The sequence below is a fragment of the Rhinatrema bivittatum genome, chromosome 4, assembly GCF_901001135.1.
Source record: "Rhinatrema bivittatum chromosome 4, aRhiBiv1.1, whole genome shotgun sequence".
Classification (NCBI taxonomy): domain Eukaryota; kingdom Metazoa; phylum Chordata; class Amphibia; order Gymnophiona; family Rhinatrematidae; genus Rhinatrema; species Rhinatrema bivittatum.
Window position 1 is genome coordinate 189,153,958 of NC_042618.1, and position 11,269 is coordinate 189,165,226.

The 11,269-nt window shown below is 45.8% G+C and overlaps 1 long non-coding RNA gene across 1 annotated transcript; it reads left to right on the top strand.

The window, feature by feature from the left end:
- Positions 1–7,911: 7,911 nt before the first annotated feature.
- Positions 7,912–9,088, top strand: LOC115089480. The gene is made up of 3 exons (XR_003856107.1): positions 7,912–8,175; positions 8,587–8,639; positions 8,997–9,088. It is a non-coding gene; the product is annotated as an uncharacterized LOC115089480 (long non-coding RNA).
- The last annotated feature ends 2,181 nt before the right edge of the window (positions 9,089–11,269 follow it).

Sequence of the window (11,269 nt, forward strand, 5' to 3'; positions counted from 1 at the left end):
CAGCTTGGAGAAGAGACGACTGAGGGGGGATATGATAGAGGTGTTTAAAATCATGAGAGGTCTAGAACGGGTAGATGTGAATCGGTTATTTACTCTTTCGGATAGTAGAAAGACTAGGGGACACTCCATGAAGTTAGCATGGGGCACATTTAAAACTAATCGGAGAAAGTTCTTTTTTACTCAACGCACAATTAAACTCTGGAATTTGTTGCCAGAGAATGTGGTTCGTGCAGTTAGTATAGCTGTGTTTAAAAAAGGATTGGATAAGTTCTTGGAGGAGAAGTCCATTACCTGCTATTAAGTTCACTTAGAGAATAGCCACTGCCATTAGCAATGGTTACATGGAATAGACTTAGTTTTTGGGTACTTGCCAGGTTCTTATGGCCTGGATTGGCCACTGTTGGAAACAGGATGCTGGGCTTGATGGACCCTTGGTCTGACCCAGTATGGCATTTTCTTATGTTCTACTGTATATGTTTCCTCCGTGGCCTCTCATTGGCAGGGTCCTTCGCCGCATAGAGTTACATCCGACGGAGGTGGTGCTCATAGCTCCCGAATGGCCGCGACGTCCCTGGTTAGGGGATCTGGTAACTCTGGCCTTAGAGGAACCCCTACGGTTTCAAACGTGTCGGATCTACTGCATCAGGGGCCCATTTGTTTCGACCAGATCGAACGCATTTGTCTAGCAGCATGGCTTTTGAGAGGCAGCCGCTGAAATCCAGAGGGTACTACTCTCTGTGGTAACAACTCTCTTAAGGTCCTGCAAGGTTTCTACATCTTTATCTTATGTGCGGTTCTGGAAGGTCTTTGAGGCCTGGTGCCTTTCTCGGGATGTGGTGCCCACTCGGGCGACCTTTCTGGATGTTTTGCATTTTCTTCAGGATGGTTTGGCAAAGGGTCTCTCGGGTAGCTCCTTGTGTGTACAAGTGGCGGTGCTAGGTTCTTTGCGCAGTCAGATCCACGGCACATCTTTGGCGTCTCACCCAGATGTTGCTCGTTTCCTTAAAGGGGCAAAACATTTACGCCCACCATTCCGGCGGCCCTGTCCTTCCTGGAATCTGAATGTGGTTCTTAAGGCTTTGTGTGGGGCACCCTTTGAACCTATCCACAGGGCCACCTTGAAGGATCTCACTCTGAAGGTGGTGTTTTTAGTGGCTATTGCATCGGCAAGGCGGGTGTCAGAACTTCAAGCCCTGTCTTGTCAGGAGCCCTTTTTGTGGATCACGGAGTCTGGGGTGTCTCTGCTAATGTTACCCTCATTTCTACCTAAGGTTGTCTCTTGCTTTCATTTAAATCAGGTGGTGGAGCTTCCATCGTTTTTGGATTTGGACAGCTCATATCTTTTGTCTAAGGACTTGCGGAAATTAGATGTTCCTAGGGCACTGTTGCACTACCTGGAGGTTACCAACGGTTTCTGTGTATCAGATCACCTGTTCGTACTTTGGAGTGGGCCTAGAAGAGGCAATGCGGTTTTGAAGACTACCATAGCTCACTGGTTGAAGGAGGCCATAAACTCTGCGTATCTGTTGCAGGGACGGTCACTGCCGGTGGATCTCCGGGCTCATTCTACGCGATCTCAGGCCGCATCCTGGGCGGAATGCCAACAAATATCTCCAGAGATTTGCAGGGTGGCTACGTGGAAGTCCTTACATACTTTTGCCAGATATTATCGTCTGGACGTTCGGGCTCCAAGGACTGGTGGATTTGGAGAAGGGGTTCTCAGAGCTGGCCTCTCCGGATCCCAGGCTGAACAAAGGAATAGATGCCAATAGTCTTGAAAAAAACTTTATTGAAGTGGAGACACAAAGTAGGCTACTTTGTGTCTCCACTTCAATAAAGTTTTTTTCAAGACTATTGGCATCTATTCCTTTGTTCAACCTGACGGCTTTCATAGATCGCCTTCCTTCGTGTTTTTTGGGTCCTCTCCGGATCCCATCCCATTTAATGGCAGCTCTGGTACATCCCAGGAGTCTGGACTGATCCGGGTACGTACAGGGAAAAGAAAATTGGTTCTTACCTGATAATTTTTGTTCCTGTAGTACCACGGATCAGTCCAGAGTCCCGCCCATCTGTTCTTCCAAGGAAAGGGAGAGTCCGTACTGCTTGTTTTCTTTCATTCACAGCTCAATTGTGTATGTCCTGTTATCGATAGCACAGGTTCTGTTCCCATTTGGGGGTTTATTGAGCCGGTTCAATTTGTTAGGTTACTGTATATAGTTAGATTGGGTGTTTTGTGTTGTGGGATTTATTTATTTAAAATTTTTTCCTTACCGGTATTAATGGTAATATCATACCAGTTTACATCTGAACTGAAGGTTGAAAATACATTTAACAAGGACAAGGGTAGGAGATACAGTAAACGAAAGAGAAAGAAGCCGGAATATTGGCAGGAACAGAGGTCAAATTGAAAAAAACTTAACAAATTAAACCAAGATATGTAGCTTGCTGAATATTTACATGGAATAATATATTATGATATTTGCAGTTACATGGAATAATACATTATGATATTTGCAGTGTTCTAGTAGAGGGAGAGTTTGGCTCTTGTTTTGGTGCAGCTGGGGAGGTAGCGCAGTAGAGAAGTGGTTTAGTGGATTAGAAATGCCGTGGAGCTAGACAGGGTAAGCCTGTTTGAAGAGCCAAGTCTTTAATTTATTTTTGAATTTGATGGTACAAGGGTCTAGTCAAAGGTTAGTGGGTAGTTGATTCCAGCGGGTGGGACCGGCAATGGAGAGGGCTCGTTACCTTGTGGAGGTGAGGTATGCTTTCTTGAGAGAAGGAATGTGGAGGGAACCATTGTTAGATGCTCTTGTAGAGCAGTTAGAGGGTGCAAGACAGAAAGGTTCATCAAGCCAGTTGGAGTTGTGTCTGAAGATAGATTTATGGATAATGGTAAGGGTTTTATAGAGGATGCGTGAGGGTATAGGGAGCCAATGGAGGTCTTTGAAGTTTTGCGTTTTGGAGCATTTGCAGCGGTTTTAAGATGGAGGAGGGAAGGCCTAGGAGCAGGGAGTTGCAGTAGTCCATTTTGGATGTGAGCGTGGCCTGAATGACGATGCGGAAATCATGGGTATGGAGTAGGGGTTTTACTTTCTTTAGCACATTGCGCTTATAGAAACCTTCTTTAAGGATGGTATTAATATATTTTTTGAGGTTCAATTGCTGGTCAATTATGACCCCAAGATCTCGTACAAGGAGCTGAGCTGAAATGGAACTGAATGCTGGGTCATTGGTGAGGGAAGGTTTGAGTGTTTGGTGTTGGGATATGAAGAGCAGTTCCGTTTTTGTAGTGTTTAAGGCGAGGTGGAGATTTGTGAGTAGCGTGTTAATGGAAGCTAGGCATTTTTCCCAGTTGTTTAGAGCTTCGGAAATGGAGTCCTGGACTGGAATGATGATTTGGACATCATCAGCATATAGGTAGAATTTGAGGCCAAGATCGGATAGGAGTTGACAGAGGGGAGTGAGGTAGATGTTGAATAGGGTGGAAGAGAGGGAGGAACCTTGTGGAACTCCTTGGGAGAGGGGGTAATGAATGGATTCAGCTTGCCTATTTTGACAGAGAATTGTCTATTAGAAAGGTAGCATTTAAACCACAAGAGGGCTGAGCCTGTGATGCCTATGTCAGAGAATCGGGATAGGAGGAGGCTGTGGCTTATAGTGTCAGATGCTGAGGATATGTTTAATAGGGCAAGAATGTAACAGTGCCCTTGGTCCATAGCTCTGATGATGTGGTCAGAGAGGGTGAGTAGTAGGGTTTCAGTGTTGAAATGTTTTCGAAATCCAAATTGGGATGGATGTAGGATATTGTTACTTTCAAGGAACTCAGAGAGTTGGGAATTGACTACCTTTTCAATGATTTTGGCTATGAGGGGGAGGTTTGAGATAGGGCGGAAGTTGGATGGGTCATTGGGATCTAGCGAAGGTTTTTTGAGTAGGGGTTTGACGACTGCATGCTTAAGGGTGTCAGGGACAGTGCCAGTGGAAATGGAAAAATTAACGATGTTAGCTGTGGGTTTGGAGATGATGTTAGGAATAGCTAGGAGTGCTTTGGAAGGTATGGAGTCTGTGGGGTGGGATGCAGGTTTCATCTTCTTTAGAATAGATTCAATTTCCTTGGATGAGGTGAGGTCTAAATAGTCTAGGGTGGCAGTGGTAATGGTTGGGCCAAGGGGATTGGGTGGAGGGAGGGAATCTGAGGAGGATGTTCGTCATTTTCTTGTGGAAGTAAAGAGCTAGTTCTTCACATTTGCTACTTGCTTCATTGTCAGGGATGGGGGGAGTGGGTGACTTAGTAAGATCTGCCACATAAGAGAATAGGGCTTTGGAGTTGTATATGTATTCATGAATTTTAGTTGCATAAAAGTCACGTTTGGCTTTAAGTGTGGCAGTTCTGTAGGAGTGTAGGGCAGATTTGTAGGAGGAAGTGTGTTGCAGAGAGGGGTCTTTACGCCAGATTCTCTCTCTTCGTCTAAGGCTGCTTTTCAATGTTTTTAAGTCGGCAGTGTATCATGGTTTTTTGTTTTTTGAGGCTGGGGTTACAGTTTGGCTGGTAACTGGACATAGCTCATTTGCAATGTCAGTGGTAAGGCTGCACCACATGGTCAGAGCAGCTTCAGGATTGGTGCAGTCGAGTTTAGATAGGGAATTGGAGAGGGCTGAAGTTAAGTCTTCACTAGAACAGGGTTTTCTGAAGACAATGGTGTTGCTTTGTGCAGGGTTACACAGTGGTGGAGAGTTTATAGTGAGCAGGGTTTCGATAAGTGAGTAATCTGACCAGGGAACAGGGGTGCATGAGAGTGTGTTAGGCAGATGTACGCAGGAATTAATGAAAATAAGGTCTAAGGTGTGCCCGGCTTTATGGGTGGAGGAAGAGATAAGTTGTTTAAAGCCAATGGCGCTGAGCGAATTGAGAAAGGTCTCACAGGACAACGAGAGGGGGGAGGAGTCTACGTGGAGATTAAAGTCTCCTAATATAATTGCTGGGGTTTCGATATTGATATTGTCAGAAATGAATTCTATGAGGGGGGAGGGATTGCAGTCTAGGAGGCGAGGGGGGGAAGTAGACCAGGCAGATTTGAAGCTCGGGGGATTTGAATAGGCCAATTTCAACTTTGGGCGGGGTTTCGATGCTCACGGGCTTGAGTTTCAGGTACTTTTTAACTGCTAGCAGAAGACCACCACCTTTTTTTTTTTGGTCTAGGGATGGTGAAGATATTGTAGGGGAGCGTAGGGAGTTGATTGATGAGGACAATGTCAGATTCCTTGAGCCAGGTTTCAGTGATGGCGCAAATTTCAGGTTTGCAGTTGAGTAGTAGATCGTTAATGATTGGGATTTTTTTATTGAGAGATTGTGCATTGAAGAGCATTATGGAGAGTGTTGTAAGAGTTAGTAGCTGTGTCAGGGGGGAGATAAGGATGGGAATAAGGGATTTCTGATTGGCATTGGGTGTAGGTCACTAGCGATAGTGCAGCTAAGTATTAGAGGAGATATAGTCGTAAGCAGTAGAGGTGTGAGGGAGTTGGTACGGCTATCAGTGGACAACTGGATTATCTTAGGGAAGGCGTATATTGCAGAAAAGATAATGTACAAACAACAATTTAGTGGCGACACAGATACCAAAATTGCAGTGTAGAAATTGTCCAGTTATAATGTTGTTTGTACATTATCTTGTTTGTACATTATCTGCTGAGGAGTTGGCAAATCTGTTAGCGATCCGCCCGCCAAGAGGGCAGAGCCAGCAATTGGTTGGTGATCACCCCAACAGGAGGGCGGAGTTAGCAATCTGTTGTAATCCGACTCCTGTAGAAGAGAGGGGTTAGCAATCTATAATGGCTTACCCGCCAGGAGGCGGAATTATCAATCTGTTTAGAGTGTCTGCTAGGAGTTATCAGTCTGTTATAGATTAGGACTGCTGCGTAGCAATTGTAATAGAAGCTGCTATGGAGTTCCTCCCCAGAGAAAAGATGTCAGCAACAGTTGAGGGTAGACTGCAAGGTAGCAGTTTGTTATACTCAGCTCTTGAAGTGTGAGAGATGACCACTCTAATGGGGAATGGGGAATCCTGGGGTCGATGGCAGATGACAGCGCCCTCAAGAGGATATCAAGAGAGGGACCACTGACTAGGCTGGAGTATGGAGACAGACACAGATAGTTCTTTATTAGACAGGTAGTAGAACCACCAGAGGTGGCAGCAGTGAGCTGATGTGTCCGGCAGGGCTGAAGTTCTTCAGATCCTGGAACTGCTATCTCTGGGTTTGCTGAGCTGTAGAGAGAGACTCATAGATAGTGAGTAGACAGGGTATGCTGGATATATAACCAGAAGTAGATGATACACTCACATAGATATTAGTAAAGCTCAGAGCTGGAGAGAGTGAGGCCCTCGAGGAGCAAGTACCTGGTTCCAGGAACAGCTCTGAGAGAGCGATGGTAACTCACAGTTAATTATCTCTGTAATGGTTTCTAGGCAGACTGTAATAAGAACTCACAATATCTGTATATGAAATAACTTCTGAAACAGAAGGGAGTCTTTGTAAGGTTTTAGGAATATAGGCCCTCGAGGAGCGAATACTGGATCCTATATGTAACTGGAAAGGAAACCCACAATGTTCACGTCTGCGATTGCTTCCAGGAAGTAGGGAGTCTTCTGAGCGTTTATGAACGTAGGCCCTTGAGGAGCGAGTACCGGTGCTTATCTGCAATCTGTAATAACTCACGATCTCCGTACCTGCGATAGCATCTTAGAAGAAAGTCTTTAGAGTTCTAGGAACATGGGCCCTCGAGGAGCGAGTACCGGTTCCTATATGTAACTGGAAAGGAAACTCACAATGTTCACGTCTGCGATCGCTTCCAGGCAGTAGGGAGTCTTCTGAGCGTTCAGGGACGTAGGCCCTCGAGGGCCGAGTACCGGATCCCGTCTTAGCAATCTGAAAACAAGAGAAGAAAGCAGGGCCCCTGAGGAGTGGGAACCCCTGGTGAGTTCGAAGAGGCAGAGCAGCGGTGCAAGTAACTTGGACAGCTGAAGCAAGTCCAAACGGAGTCCTTGCTAACTCGAGTTGTTAGCAAAAGTAAAGAACTTTTATATTGGAAGTAGATGACATCACTATGGGGGGACGCCCCCGAGGTTCGCGCCCTTGCTGGTACAAACTCCGGAGCGCGTCCTATGTCATCAGGAACATGGCGGATCCGCAGCGTCAGGCCAGCCCGGGGACTCCAGGAAGAAACGGCGAGGAGAAGCCACTGCAGCATCTGTCCATCAGACCCGAAGGGAGTCGCCTCAGAGGTAGAGAGGGTGGAATGAGGGCAAGAACAGGCACGAACGCAACATTTTGTAATCCATTCTGCTTTCATATTATGTAATACTGCCAGACTGTAGGTGGCACCAGCCAAGATAAGGCGGAGTTTTGTTTGATAAATTTCTGTCTCCATCTGCTAGAGGGGGGGGGGGGGGGGCAAAACCCAGGAGTCTGGACTGATCCGTGGTACTACAGGAACGAAAATTATCAGGTAAGAACCAATTTTCTTTTTGGGAACATTTCCAGCCGCCATGCTGTGATTGAAAATTTATCCAATAAACGTAATCAACTCTTGTGGTCACTCAGCAGCTCTTCTGAAAACTTACCCCTTACTTTGTATACAGAAATTGCACAATTAACTTTGTGATAACCAAGATCAATGCCTGTACCTCGGATGGAAAGTAGGACATCAGGAAATGCTCACATCTCTCCTTTGTTTCTCTTTCCGGTTCCGCTCGTCCTGCAAACTTCAGCACCGGTGTAACTACTCCCACCCCTCTTTCCACTGCTCCCTCTGCTCGCCCCTACCCCACGCCTCCCCCTCCCTATCGCCCCTCCTCCCTCTCCCATCAATCTCCCTGCCTTATCTCCTGTTCTCCCCCTTCCATCTTTTTCTCCTTTGCTCCTTCCTGTTATTGTATCAACTCCTCCCACCCCTCCTTCCAATGCTTCCTCTGCTCTCCCCTAGTCCATGCCTCCCTTCTCTATATCTCCCTTCTCCTTCCTCTCTGCCCACCTGCCTTTGCTGTTCTCTACTTTTCCTCCCCTTTCTCTGTCTTGTTTATGCTTCCCCTTTCCCCTTTTCCTTTCCCTTACTTCTCCTTGACATCCCGTGTGTTTTTGGTCTGATTGCAGTGCATGCGCGACGAAGAAAAAAAAACGGTAAGGAGCCTTTGCAAACATCACTTTGTGCCCTGTAATACTTTTAAAGGTCCTCGGTTAGCGGATTTGTCCGGCTGAGTTTGGAATTTAGCTGGACAAACCGCAAAGTGTTAAAATTGTGGGCCAATGTATGGTTAACTTACCTGGATAAAAAGAGATGACCAGGTGTGGGGCTTATGTTTAGCTGGATAGCAAATAGTTTTCCCCCGTCTGAACTCAAAACCAGAAATATGCCTTGTTATATGCTCCTAATTTTACTTGTGTAGAGGATGGACAGTAATCAAACAGCCTATTTCTGTGGATAAAAGAGCGCTTTACCCCAGAAATGGCTTTCATTATTGTCCTCCCTGTATATAATGGTGATGTGCATTCAGCCTTACACATTTTAAAGTCTGAACCTTTCTTTAACAGACGAAGACAAGCCTGCATCAAAAATGACCGAGCGATTTGGAGTCAGGGTAGAGGTGGGTATTTTTTTTAGTTTAAGGGACAGGCCCTTCAGTGAGGTTAGAACCTCTGGAGCTGCTCAGGGTAAGTTTTCAGGAGGCTTCTCAGTGCTGAACTGGCTAAGCTATATTTGGGAATATTTCCAGCCGCCATGCTGTGATTGAAAATTTATCCAATAAACATAATCAACTCTTGTGGTCACTCAGCAGCTCTTCTGAAAACTTACCCCTTACTTTGTATACAGAAATGGGCACAATTAACTTTGTGATAACCAAGATCAATGCCTGTACCTCAGATGGAAAGTAGGACAGCAGGAAATGCTCACATATCTCCTTTCTTTCTCTTTCCGGTTCCGCTCATCCTGCAAACTTCAGCACCGGTGCAACTACTCCCACCCCTCTTTCCACTGCTCCCTCTGCTCTCCCTCCTCTCCCCTATACCATGCCTCCCCTTCCCTATCTCCCCTCCTCCCTCTCCCATCAATCTTCCTGTCTTATCTCCTGTTCTCCCCCTTCCATCTTTTTCTCTTTTGCTCCTTCCTGTTATTGTATCAACTCCTCCCACCCCTCCTTCTAATGCTCCCTCTGCTCTCCCTCCTCTCCCCTAGACCATGCCTCCCTTCTCTATATCTCCCTTCTCCTTCCTCTCTGCCTACCTGCCTTTGCTCTTCTCTACTTTTCCTCCCCTTTCTCTGTCTTGTTTATGCTTCCCCTTTCCCCTTTTCCTTTCCCTTCTCCTTGACATCCCGTGTGTGTTTGGTCTGATTGCAGTGCATGCGCTACGAAGAAAAAAAAACGGTAAGGAGCCTTTGCAAACATCACTTTGTGCCCTGTAATACTTTTAAAGGTGCTCGGTCAGCGGATTTGTCCGGTTGAGTTTGGAATTTAGCTGGACAAACCGCAAAGTGTTAAAATTGTGGGCCAATGAATGGTTAACTTACCTGGATAAAAAAGAGATGATCTGGTGAGGGGCTTATGTTTAGTTGGGTAGCAGGCCTGAAGTTAGCTAGATAAACTTACTCCACTGTCTTTGGGTCTATCCAGCAGGAACTCGTACCTGGGTAAGTCCAGCTAACTTCCTGCTCTCAGCACCGCTGCATGGACCTATTAGTTTATAAATATAAATGAAGAAACATTTTGTTGGTATTCAGGGATTTCACAGTGCTAATCAGTGATTTCTCAGAGACAAGGAGTCCCAGTCCTCTATAGTTACTCCAGTGAGCAATAGCAAATGGTTTAGTCCACTCACTACCCTAAACTAGGTCCTCCTCCGGGAGGTGCTTAGACCTTAAAAAAGGGACCCAGAAAAGACAAAACAATAAATATAACAATTGAGGAATCACTAAATAGCAGTGGAATGTTTATTTATTAGCACAACCTGTGGTCAGAAGACCTCCTCACTGATTCAGATGCTGGTTGGTTACTCCAGCTCTACCTGACACAAAAACCTGAAAGAACTGTGTGAGACTTGGTGCAGGACCCTGCTGATACTCAGCACTAACTTACCTGTCACTAATCATTGTCAGAAACAGTGCTAATAAATGAATGTTATTATATATAAGAAAAGGATTTACAGTTAACTCAAAAGGCTTGAAAAACTGGAAACAGCAAAAAGGAAAGAAAAGAAACAGTAACTGCTGGTACTTAACAGTTTGTCTGCAGAGTGAAATGCTACTTCCTTCCTAGTCAGATATGAGGGCCCTGTGCAACCTTTTCCTGTCAACCCACAGCTGTACTTCCCAGCTGAAACAGGTATCTCTCTCTTTTTCTGCTAATTCCATCTGTCATTCTCTCAGCCCGTTCTATCATTCTAACAGATCCTCAGCAGCAGTGCAATGTCTGCTGAAACGAGCATCTCTCTCTCAGTGTTACAGTCTCTCTCTCTCAGAAGCTTAGCAGCAGGGTGAAGACATCGGTCCTGGGATTCATCCCCTCAGCTCCAGCTCCTGGTGCCAGTGGAACACTGCGTTTTTATACTGCCGCCTGCTGACCAGCTGAAGATCATCTGAATAAAAAAACCTTCTCTCAATATAACCTGCAAATAACAATTAAAACTCCTGCTCATCACCAAGAATAATATTCCAAGTGCGTGGCTTGACTTTTGTGCTGTACTGGAGAGACATTTGAAATTCTACTGACTCCGCCCCTCCAGTTCTGCCTCAGCTCCATCCCTGAAACACCTCTGCTCGCTGGCTGTAAAAGACTAGGGGTTAGAGCAGTGGACTGGATGCCAGGGTTTAAATCCCACTGTCACCACTCCTTGTGGCCTCAGGGTCAGATTGTGAGCCCACTATGAATAGAGAAATATCTACAGTACCTGAATGTCATCCACTTTGAAGTGCTGAAAGCTGGAATATAAATAAAATTAAATTAAAAAAAAACAACTCAGGCTCCTGATTGATTTACCCCATGTAACCTCTACAGTACTGGGGAGAAGGGTTAGGTCGGCCATCATAAATGTAGATAGTTGGGTGGCTGGTGGACGGAAGGACTGCCTGGTAACTTGCCTGCCTGGTGTGAAGGTGGCACACCTCTCGCGTCACCCAGATAGGATTATAGACGGTGCGGGGGAGGAGCTGGCTGCCATGGTACATATGGGCACCAACAACATAGGAAAATGTGGGAGAGAGGTTCTGGAAGCCAAATTT